The sequence below is a fragment of the Nicotiana attenuata genome, chromosome 2 (assembly GCF_001879085.1).
Source record: "Nicotiana attenuata strain UT chromosome 2, NIATTr2, whole genome shotgun sequence".
NCBI lineage: Eukaryota > Viridiplantae > Streptophyta > Magnoliopsida > Solanales > Solanaceae > Nicotiana > Nicotiana attenuata.
The window spans coordinates 45,561,221-45,572,842 of NC_031990.1; positions in this window are offsets into that span (position 1 = coordinate 45,561,221).

The following is an 11,622-nucleotide window of genomic DNA, read 5'->3' on the forward strand; positions in this document are numbered from 1 at the left end:
CATTAACCAAGTTGACTCAGAAGGGTGCTCTTTTCAGATGGTTTGATGAGTGAGGAGAGATTTCAGAAGCTCAAGACTAGCTTGATTATAGTTGCAGTGTTGTTGTTGCCCACATGTTCGAGGCTTTATACTGTGTATTGTGATGCTTCGTGTATTGGACATGGCGCAGTGTTGATGCAGGATGGTAGGGTGATTGCTTACACATCTTGTCAACTAAAATCCATGAGAAGAACTATCTCGTGCATGATTTGGAGTAGGCAACTATTGTGTACGCGCTCAAGATTTTGAGGCACTACTTATACGGTGTGTCATGTGAGATTTACGCTGATCATTGGAGTCTTCAGCATTTGTTCAAGCAAAAGGATTTGAATTTGAGGCAGTGGAGATGGTTTGAGTTATTGAAAGACTATGATATCACTATATTGTATCATTGGGGGAAGACTAATATGGTGGCTGACGCCTTAAGTAGGAATGCGTGGAGTATGGGTAGGTTGGAATTTATACCAGCTGTGGAAAGGCCATTGGCTATGGATGCTCAGGCCTTAGCTAACAGATTCGTAAGGTTGGATATTTTTGAGCCTAGTAGTGCTCTTGCTTGTGTTATTACGTAATCATCTTTGTTTGAGCGCATCAAGGCTCGCTAGTTTGATGACCCTCAGTTGGTGGTGTTGAAAAACACACGCAACAGGGTTGTTCTAAGAAGGTTGTGATTGGAGATGATGGTGTTATGCGGCTTCAAGGTTAGATTTGTGTTCCTAATATTGATGGTTTGAGAGAGTTAATTCTTGAGGAGGGTCATAGCTCGCGGTATTCTATTCATCCAGGTGTCACAAAGATGTATCATGACTTGAAACATCATTATTGGTGGCAGAAGCTGAAGAAAGACATCATTGGGCATGTCTCACGGTGCTAGAATTGCCAACAGATGATGTATGAACATCAAATACTAGGTGGTTTGACTTAGAGGTTAGTGATACCGGAGTGGAAGTGGGAGCGCATTACTATGGACTTTGTGGTAGGTTTATCACATACTTTGAGGAAGTATGATGTTGTTTGGGTCATTATGGACAATTGACCAAGTTTGCGCGTTTTATTCCGGTGATGAATTCCTACACTTCAAAGCGATTGTGTTAGATCTATATCCGAGAGAATTTTTGATTGCATGGTGTGCCAATTTCTATCATCTCAAACCATTTCACTTCATGCTTTTGGAGAGATGTTCAGCGTGAGTTGGACATGCAGGTGGAGCTCTGTACTGCATTTCATCCGCAAATCAACGGACAGTTCGAGCAGACTATCCAAATCCTTAAGGATATGCTAAGGTCCTGTGTCATTGATTTTGGTGGCTAGTGGGACCAATTTCTACGTTGGCAGAGTTTTCCTACAACAACAGCTACCAGTCCAACATTCAGATACTGCTGTTTGAGGCCTTATATGATAGGAGATGTCATTCTCCTATTGGTTGGTTTGAGCCCAGTGAGGCTAGGATGTTGGGTATGGATTTGGTTCATGATGCTTTGGAGAAGGTGAAGTTGATTTAGGATCGCCTTCGAATAGCGTAGAGTAGGCAGAAAAGTTATGCACACAAGAAGGTTTGTGATGTGGCTTATATGGAGGGCAAGAAGATACTTTTGAAAGTTTCACCTATGAAGGGAGTGAAGAGAAATGGGAAGAAGAGAAAGTTGAGTTCGAGGTTTATTGACCCATTTGAGATCTTACAGAGAGTTGGGGAGGTTGCTTATAGTCTTGCATTACCTCCCATCCTTGTGGGGGTACATCCAGTATTTTATGTTTTTATGCTTCAGAAGTATCATAAAGATAAGTCGTATATTTTGGACTTCATCATGGTAAAACTTGATGAGGATTTGACTTATGAAGAAGAGTCGGTAGCTATTCTAGATCGGCAGGTTCGAAAGTTGAGATCCAAGGATGTTTCTTCCGTGGAAGCTTTGGAAAGGTCAACCAACGGAGAAGGCTATCTGGGAGTCCTAGTCCGATATGAGGAGTAGATATTGACATTTTTTTCCAATTTAGGTACATTTCTATGTTTGTTCAAGGATGAATATTTCTTTTGGAGGTGGAGAATGTAATGATCCGAAAGGTTGCTTTGAGTTCTAGCTTGCCGTTTCGTGCTTCTAGACTTTGAATAGTCTAATTTGATGATTTATGACTTGTGTGTATCGTCTGTTTTGAATTCCAAAAAGTTTAAATGTGATTTTTTGAAGAAAACTTGAATTTTGAACATAAAAGTTGTTAGAGTTGACCAAGATCAACAATCTTGATTAACAACCCCGGATCGATGTTTTGATGATTCTGATATGTTCGTGTGATGAATTTGGACTTGTTAGCATGTTTGTTTGGGGTTACGGGTGACCCCAGGCCGTTTCAGCACTTATTATGAAATGTTGAAAGTTTGAAGTTATGAACTCTGAATCTTTGAGTTTTGATGTATGATTCTTGATTTTAGATGTTATTTCGATTGTTTGAGCTAGCAATTCAGTTCGTATGATGTTATTATACTTGTTTGGAGGCTTAGAGTAGGCACCACAGGGGGGCTCGGGTGAGTTTCAGATTGGTTTTGGATTGATTTTCATGAGTTGGTCATTGCCGATGTTGCAGACATCACATTTGCGATGGTACCTTCACAAATGCGACCTTACATTTATGAGTGTTAGCTCGCATTTGCAATACTGGAGGCGGAGGGGGGGGGGGGGGATATTTTAGAAGCATCGCATTTGCAAAGCTTAGATCGCTTTTGCGATGGTCCTGTCATTGCATTTGCGAGGTACTTGTAGCTTTTTCGACATCCGCAATTGCGATACATAGGTTGCATTGTAAGGTTTGAGACTCAGAGGTTGATTCACATTTGCGACTACCTGTTAGCTTTTACGAACGTCGCACTCGCGAACAAGACATCGCAATTACAACATCTGCAGTTAGGATAAAGTTGGAATTTGAGGATTTAGCTCATTTTGTTCCATCTTTGAGACCTAGACTACACTTAGAGGTGATTTTGGAGAACATTTTCTTTCCAACTTCATAGATTAGTAACTTTAACTTGTTTTGATCATTTTCATTACTTTTAATAAATTTATACCCCTAAATCTAAGATTTCATGGAGTATAAATAGGATTTGGTTAGAAATCTAGGATTTTGTATTTTTTAGATTTAGACCTCGATTTGAGGCCGGATCTCGAAACAAATCACATATTTGGACTCAGGGGCAAATGGTTAATAGGATTTAGTCTTAATTTCGAATTTCAACCATGTGGGCCGAGATTGACTTTTTGTTGACCTTTTCAAATATGTCAAAGATCGAACCGTTTTTATACTAGGGTAGTTTCTAATGCTTATTTTGACTTATTTGAGTATAAATTGGCTAGATGCGACTGGTTTGGAGGCTTGTGCTAAAGGAAAAACGGTGTTGGATGGTTGATTTGTGTCGAAAAAAGGCAAGCAACTTGGTTAACCTTGATTTGAAAAAATTAGGATGTAATTATGTTTAATTATTAGGTATTACTATGATGGGAGTGGCGTATATGCAAGGTGATGAGTGTAAGCGTTGCTATGGGTTGAGCACGCAGGTAGAACTAGCTATATACATCTTTTTACTTTATGTATTATGTCTATCACACTTTAACTAGATTGTAAGACTCTTTATCTCTTTTCATTCGTGTTAGTAGCCGTGTTGAGCTCGTTGTGATATTGGGTAGTACGACGATTGAAGTATTGATTTGGCTATTGGTGCAAAGTGATGATTATTTCCTATATGAAAAGCTATGTTTAGTCACTCTTTTTGATATTGTTTGTGCTTCCCACCTTGGTTGATACTGCTTTACATGTTTATACATGGTGAGAAGGAGTGAACTGCATGAAGGGTGTTTCCATGCTAGTGAGGAAGAGTGATTGTGCACAAAGAGTTATTTATCTTGTCGGCTTACTTGCTATTTTAGTTGTCATCCTATTGTTATATTTGTCATTATTCGTTACTTAACTGCATAGATTTATATGTAGGTGCCTTGTCTTAGCCTCGTCACTACCTTGTCGGGGTTAGGCTCGATACTTACGGAGTACATTGGGTCGACTAGACTCACACTAGACTTCTGCACTTCTTGTGCAGATTTTGATATTGGTCCCAGTGGTACCTAGCGTGGTGGTTGAGGAGAACCGAGGTAGTGCTGCACTCTCATAGTAGGCCTTGGAGTCACCTATCTTATAGTCCTATTACAATTTATTTGTTTCGAACAGTATATTCTTTATTCCAAACTTTGTATTTAGTTATTCGCTAGACGTGCTCATGTACTCAATGACTCCGATTTTGTGAGGTGTTAAATGGTCGTTGGCTTTAGATTTGATATATATTTTTCTTAGTTTTATCTTTTATTTATGATATCATGTCATTTTACGTTTTGACATTGCCTTTATTTTTTTGTTATTTGTTGGGTGCCTAGTAACTGATGTTAGGCATCATGATAGCCCTTTGGTCGGTATTTTTGATCGTGACACATGATATATTATTTTTGCTTAAACTAACAGCCAAATGATGATTATATTGGTAAAAATAGCATTTTCTATGCTATGCGATATTTTTGTTACGCTTTTTCTTTTTTCCTCTGTTGTGAACATATTATTGTTGTAGGTGATTTTGGTTGATACGCCGATATGTATTTAATATGACTTTGATTTGATCTTTAACCTTTAATTAAATAATAGTTCATTGGTACATTTTTTCTTCATTTATTGAGTTAACTTTTTATATTTGTCATTTTAAGATCATGTAATTTTTTGTTTAATTAGTTGTACTTTATGAATAAAATATATTATTTTAATATTATTTATATTATCTTAAAATCAAATTATTTCATTCATACGGAGTCGACACGCAAAGTGTTTGTCTATCTATCTATCTACCTACCTACCTATCTATCTATCTATCTATCTATCTATATCTATATCTATATCTATATCTATATCTATGTCCATATAATATTAAAAGCACGAAGTCTCTATCGAAATGTCGTTTTCCTTTTTTATCCATCGTAGGTGTATTGTATATTAAAGTCATTGAGTACCCGATTTTGAGGATAAAAAGTTTGGCGCTCACCGTGGGGCTAAGGATTATAGTGGTTATTTGATACAAATTTCTATAACACACACTATTTTACACTTGTTCTTTGAAGTGTCTCTGATTTTAGGTTTAAGCTCAAGATGTAAAACTCACAATTAGCACCCCTTCCTGTTGACAATGAGTCTGGTCACCACGGTGAAAATAACAGCATAGCAACCGGTAATGAGGTACATCACATTGATCCCGTCAGAATTCCGGTTGCGTTCCCGTTGGATGCTAACTCACATGTGGCTATCGACAAAAACGTGCCTACTGACTCCGAGAATAGCATCCATGGTAGAGCCCGATAAACAGCGCAAAATACTCAAAACAATGGAGGAGACGGGATCAATCTACGGATGATCTTTGAAATGTTACAGGCTCAACAGGCGGCGATAGTTCAATTATAGAACCAAAGCCGCGCACCGAGCAGAATTGAACCCGATCCGTCCCGGGAAATCATCTGGAGGGAAGAAGGCTGTCGCGGAGAGGTCGAATGAAAATGAGTCGGGTACCAACCCCGAGATCATACATATGCTCGAGGAGCTGACGAAACGGATAGAATCAGGGGAGAAGAAAATCGAAGCAAACGATAAAAAGGTGGAAACCAACAATTCTAGGACGACCAGATCCCGAGAGCGCCGCCGATACTCAAAGGCTTGGATTCCAAGAAATTCGTGCAAAAATCTTTCCCTTCGAGTGCGGCTCCAAAGCCGATCCCTAAAAAATTCCTTATGCCTGAGATTCCTAAGTACAATGGAACGACTGACCCAAACAAGCATGCCACTTCTTACACATGCGCCATCAAAGGAAACGACTTGGAGGATGATGAGATTGAGTCTGTCTTGCTGAAGAAATTCGGAGAGACCCTGTCAAAAGCGAACTATGATATGGTATCACAACTTACCTCCTAATTCTATTGTCTCATTTTCTATGCTTTTAGACTCTTTCGTGAAAGCACACGCTGGAGCTATCAAGGTCGAGACCAGGAAGTCGGACCTCTTCAAAGTAAGAAAAAAGGATAATGAGATGCTCAGAGAGTTCGTGTTCCGATTTCAGATGGAACGAATGGACCTGCCACTGGTCGCTAATGATTGGATCATTCAAGCTTTCACCCAAGGACTCAATGTTCGAAGTTCGGTGGCTTCACAAAAATTGAAGCAGAATCTGTATAGAGTATCCGGCTCTTACTTAGGCAGATGTGCATAACTGATATCAATCAACAATCAGAGTCAAAGATGATCAACTAGGGGCTCCTTCTGGGTCTATTTATCCTGTTAGACCTGACGATAGAGTCTAGAAAGATATCGACCGTGAACCAAGGTCAAGGTACCAGCCGTACAATGGGGATCAAAGAAGCAGCGGGTCCGGACGGAGTTCTATGCGACATGAAAGGAGAAACGTCCGAGGCCAGAGAAGCCGAGGACTCATGAGCAAGAACTGTTTTGACAGGCTTATCGGACCTAAAGAAGCACCAAGGTTATCGGAATATAACTTTAATGTTGATGTTGCTGCCATCGTATCAGCTATAGAACGCATCAAAGACACCAAATGGCCTCGACCTCTACAATTTGACCCAGCCTAGAGGGATCCAAACTAGATATGCAAATATCATGGCACTCGCGGACACATAATAGAGGATTGCCGACAGTTGAGGGAGGAGGTAGCCCGGTTATTCAACAACGGGCATCATCGAGAATTCCTGAGCGACCGAGCCAAGAATCATTTCAGAAATAGTGATTGTAATAAACAAACCGAACAAGAAAAACCTCAACACATCATTAAAATGATCATCGGTGGGGTCGATGTTCCTCAAGGGCCGATGTTGAAGCGCACCAAAGTATCCATGACAAGGGAAAACGGACTCGAGATTACATACCAGAAGGAACATTGTCTTTCAACGACGAGGACGCAAAAGGGATAGATGAGCCCCACAACGATGCATTGGTAATATCTGTACTCATAAATAAATCTCGAGTTAAGCGTGTGTTAATTGATCAAGGTGGCTCGGCCAACATCATCCGATCGAGGGTCGTAGAACAGCTCGGCCTACAAGATCAAATTGTTCCTGTAGTCTGAGTTGTAAACGGATTCAACATGGCATGTGAAACCACTAAGGGAGAGATAACGTTACCAGTAAATGCCACCGGGACTATCCAGGAAATCAAGTTTTATGTGATCAATGGAGACACGAGGTACAACGCCCTGTTTGGGAGGCCATGGATCCACAACATGAGGGCAGTGCCCTCATCTCTTTACCAAGTGTTAAAGTTCCCAACGCCAGGAGGGATTAAAATAATCTACGGGGAACAACCAGCCGCAAAGGAAATGTTTGCAGTCGAAGAAGTAATTCCGTTATCAACACTCGCAACATCAAAAGAACCAAGTTCGAATACAAAGCCAAGGGCTAAATAGCAATTATCGACACCGGCCACGGCCTAATCGGATAAACATGGGACTGATGAAAATGATGATTACGGGGTTCCCAGATCTTTTATAGTCACTGATGATTCCAATGCCACAAAATCAAGGTTTAAGGAGCTAGAATAGGTCACATTGATCGAACATTTACCTGATCGGAAGGTATACCTGGGCACGGGGTTAACTCCCGAGGTCAGGAAAAAACTCATTCAATTTTTTATAGCTAACATAGATTGTTTATTTTTGTCCCATCTTGATATGACAGGGATCCACCGGAGATAGCCACTCATAAGCTAAGCCTGGATCCAAAATTCCACCCGGTCAAGCAGAAGAAGAGACCCCGGTCTGAGGTCAAACACGCTTTCATCAAGGACGAGGTTTCTAAACTCCTTAAAATAGGGTCAATTCAGGAGGTGAAATACCCGGATTGGTTAGCAAACGTAATGGTAGTCCCTAAAAAGGTGAACAAATTAAGAATGTGTATAGACTATAAGGATTTGAATAAGGCGTGTCCCAAGGACTCTTTCTGTCACGACCCAAACCGAAGGGCCGCGACGGGCACTCGGTGCCTTACTCAACCGAGTACCAACGTAACGTATCTTTCTTATTACATCATCATATACACATGACATACGGGCCTAATAGGCCAACATGATCCATTATAGACTCATAACATAGGCCGATAAGGCCGTACAATCTTTTATGTACACGACATATGTCTACAAGCCTCTAAGAATTCATAAATGTCATAAAGGTCGGGACAGGACCCCGCCATACCAATCAATACATATCCAAAACATACTGACCAAATAGGCAACTCCGGAGCAAGTGAAGTGCGCCAACACCTTCGCTGAGCTGGTAGCCTAATAGGAGGACTGTCGACCTATCAATCGGGTCCTGCGGGGCATGAAACGCAGCGTCCCCAGGCAAAAGGGACGTCAGTACAAATAAAGTACTAAATATGTAAGGCAGGAAAGCATAAATAAGAACAGTAATGTAAAGAGAGATAGAGGAGCTACAACCTGTAACATCTGAGTACCTCTGGGGACTACTGACATGAAATGCATAATACATATATATACATAAACGTTTAAAAACATTCTCCTCTGTGGGCATCATCATCATCATATCGTATCCGGCCTCAAAGAGGACTCGATAAAAACGTACCCAGCCATCATAAGGCTCGGTAGAATCACACCCGGCCACGTGTAGCTCGGTAAACCCAACTGATTAGTGGTTGCACAATAGGTGCCGTACCCGGTCGACTATAGTGCGGCTCGGTAGAGTAAAATAGATACATATATATAATGCATGCTCGACTCATGGAATCACGTTCTAAACCTTCCAGAGTGACGTAAGATCGTTGCATCTTCGATTAACATTATGGACATCATACCATCAATATGAACTTCACTAGGACTCAAGGATCATACATACTTTCGTAGAATAAATTTGTACGGAAAGTACAACATGGACAACCTTAATTACTAGGAGTAGATTCATTATGAAATAGCGTATTCATTTCATATTAGATCATGCCAAAAGAAAGAAGGAAGTGCCTTAACATACCTGGAGTAAGAACAACTCCGTATAATTATCCCGTTGGAAACCCTCGTGGATTGAACTTTGAACCCAAAAGTCAGATTTAAGCTTCTGCGCTTTTGAACTTGAGGAACGAAATTGGCTTGGATTTTGGACGAATGGATTCTGCTCTAGCATTTTTGGTTTTGAAACCAAAGACAAAATGGATGTAATCTAAATTTCAACTTGTTCCAACGTTTTTGTTGGATTTGGTTGAAGCTTCTGTTTCAAGCTTATTTGAACTTAAGAAGGAATTGCCTTTGCTCCAAACATATTTGAACATTAAGAAGAAATTGCTTCTGCTCTTTATCATATTTGAGCTTGAAGAAGGAATTTATTTTGCCCTCTAATGTATATGACTAATATGACTAAGACTTAAATGAGTTAATATGACTAAGACTTAAATGAGTTACACGTTTCCTGCCACTAAGCATATATGACCAATTGATCATATATTTGAATAGTCTGTCCATTGCTACGTGGGGGTGGGGTGGAGATTATTAATTTTCTATCCACTTATTAGTTAACTGGGTAATGTCCTGTTACCCGGTAATTAATCAATTACCCGTATAATTTAAAAATTACCACAAATTACTTAAAATTCTATTTATTTTTAAAATACTTCATATATACTTTATATATTATACTACCGTGGTCATATGGTACTAGTTCATAATTATCGGGTATTATCGCTCGACCCGTATTTTATTCCAAATTGGCCACTTTCAACAAAACTCATTTTCTTTAATTCGTGTACCCTTTATCCTTTAGGACACTTATTTATCGCTTGTTATAAATAACACAAATACGTTAACGTCAAGACGATCTCATCCCCGAGTCTACGTCAATTAACTGAAGACAAAATTTTTAACGTACGAAAAAGCGAGATGTAACACTTTCCCTTTGCCCAACATCGATCGCATGATCGATGCCACGGCCGGCCACAAGATTCTCAGTTTTCTCGACGCCTGTCCCGGGTACAACTAAATACAAATAGACCCGGTGATCAAGAGAACACCTCATTCATCACTAAGTACGGCACATACTGCTATAATGTGATGCCATTCGGATTAAAAAACATCGGTGCCACTTATCAACGCCTAGTAAAACGGATGTTCGAGGAACAAATAGGAACATCAATGAAGGTTTACATTATTGATATGTTGGTTAAGTCCCTGCGACTAGAGGCCCATTTAAAACATTTGCAGGAAACCTTCAGCATGTTTAAGAAGTACAATATGAAGCTGAACCCGGAGAAATGTGCATTCCTTGGGTTTATGGTATCCAACTGGGGAATCAAGATCAACCCCGACAAGATCAAAGCCATCGAAGAAATCACGGTGGTAGACAACGTGAAGGTCGTGCAAAGGTTAACCGGGCGTATTGCCGCTCTGGGGTGATTCGTCTCAAGGTCCTTCGACAAGAGCCACTGGTTCTTCTCACTACTAAAGAAGAAAAACAACTTCTCATGGACCCCAGAATTCCAAAGGCCTTGGAGGAACTCAAGCGATATCTATCGATTCCACCACTGCTTCACACGCCAAAGGCAGACGAACAACTATACCTATACTTGGCAGTATTGGAGACAGCGGTGTGTGGAGTCCTGGTCGGGGAAGAGCAAGGTATGCAATTTCCGATTTACTATGTTAGCAAGACTCTAGGTAAGGCCGAAACTAGATACCCTCACATAGAAAAATTGGCACTCGCCTTGTTAAGTGCCTCTAGGAAACTGAAACCATACTTTCATTGCCATCCTATATGTGTTGTGACTACTTATCCATTGCAAAATATAATGCATAAACCCGAACTTTCGGGATGATTGACCAAATGGGCCATGGAAATCAGCGGGTACAATATGGAATATCGACCCCGGACAACCATAAAATCTCATATGTTGGCAGATTTTGTGGCCGACTTTACGCTGGTCCTAGTACCCGAGGTCGAAAGAGAGTTGTTGGTAAAGTCGGGGACGTCTTCGGGAATTTGGATCCTCTTTACGGATGGTGCCTCGAACGCAAAAGGGTCCAGACTTGGCATCGTATTGAATCCACCTACAGGTAATGTAGTTAGACAATCTATTAGAACTGTGAAATTGACTAACAACGAGTCCGAATATGAGGCCATGATTGTAGGTCTCGAACTAGCCAAAGGCTTGGGGGCGGAGGTGATAGAAGCTATGTGTAATTCCCTCCTCGTGGTGAACCAAGTTAATGGGATATTCGAGGTTAGATAAGAACGAATGCAAAGATACCTGGACAAGTTGCAGGTGACATTACATCGGTTCAAGGAGTGGACTTTGCAACACGTACCTCGGGATCAAAGTAGCGAGGCCGATGCCCTTGCTAACTTAGGATCGTTGGTCGAGGACGACGACTCGGGGGAAGTTGTACAACTCATGAGATCGGTAATGGAAGAAGGACATGCCGAGATAAACTCAACAAGCCTAACTTGGGATTGGAGAAACAACTATATAAAATATTTGAAGGCCGAAAAACTGCCCTCAGATCCAAAAG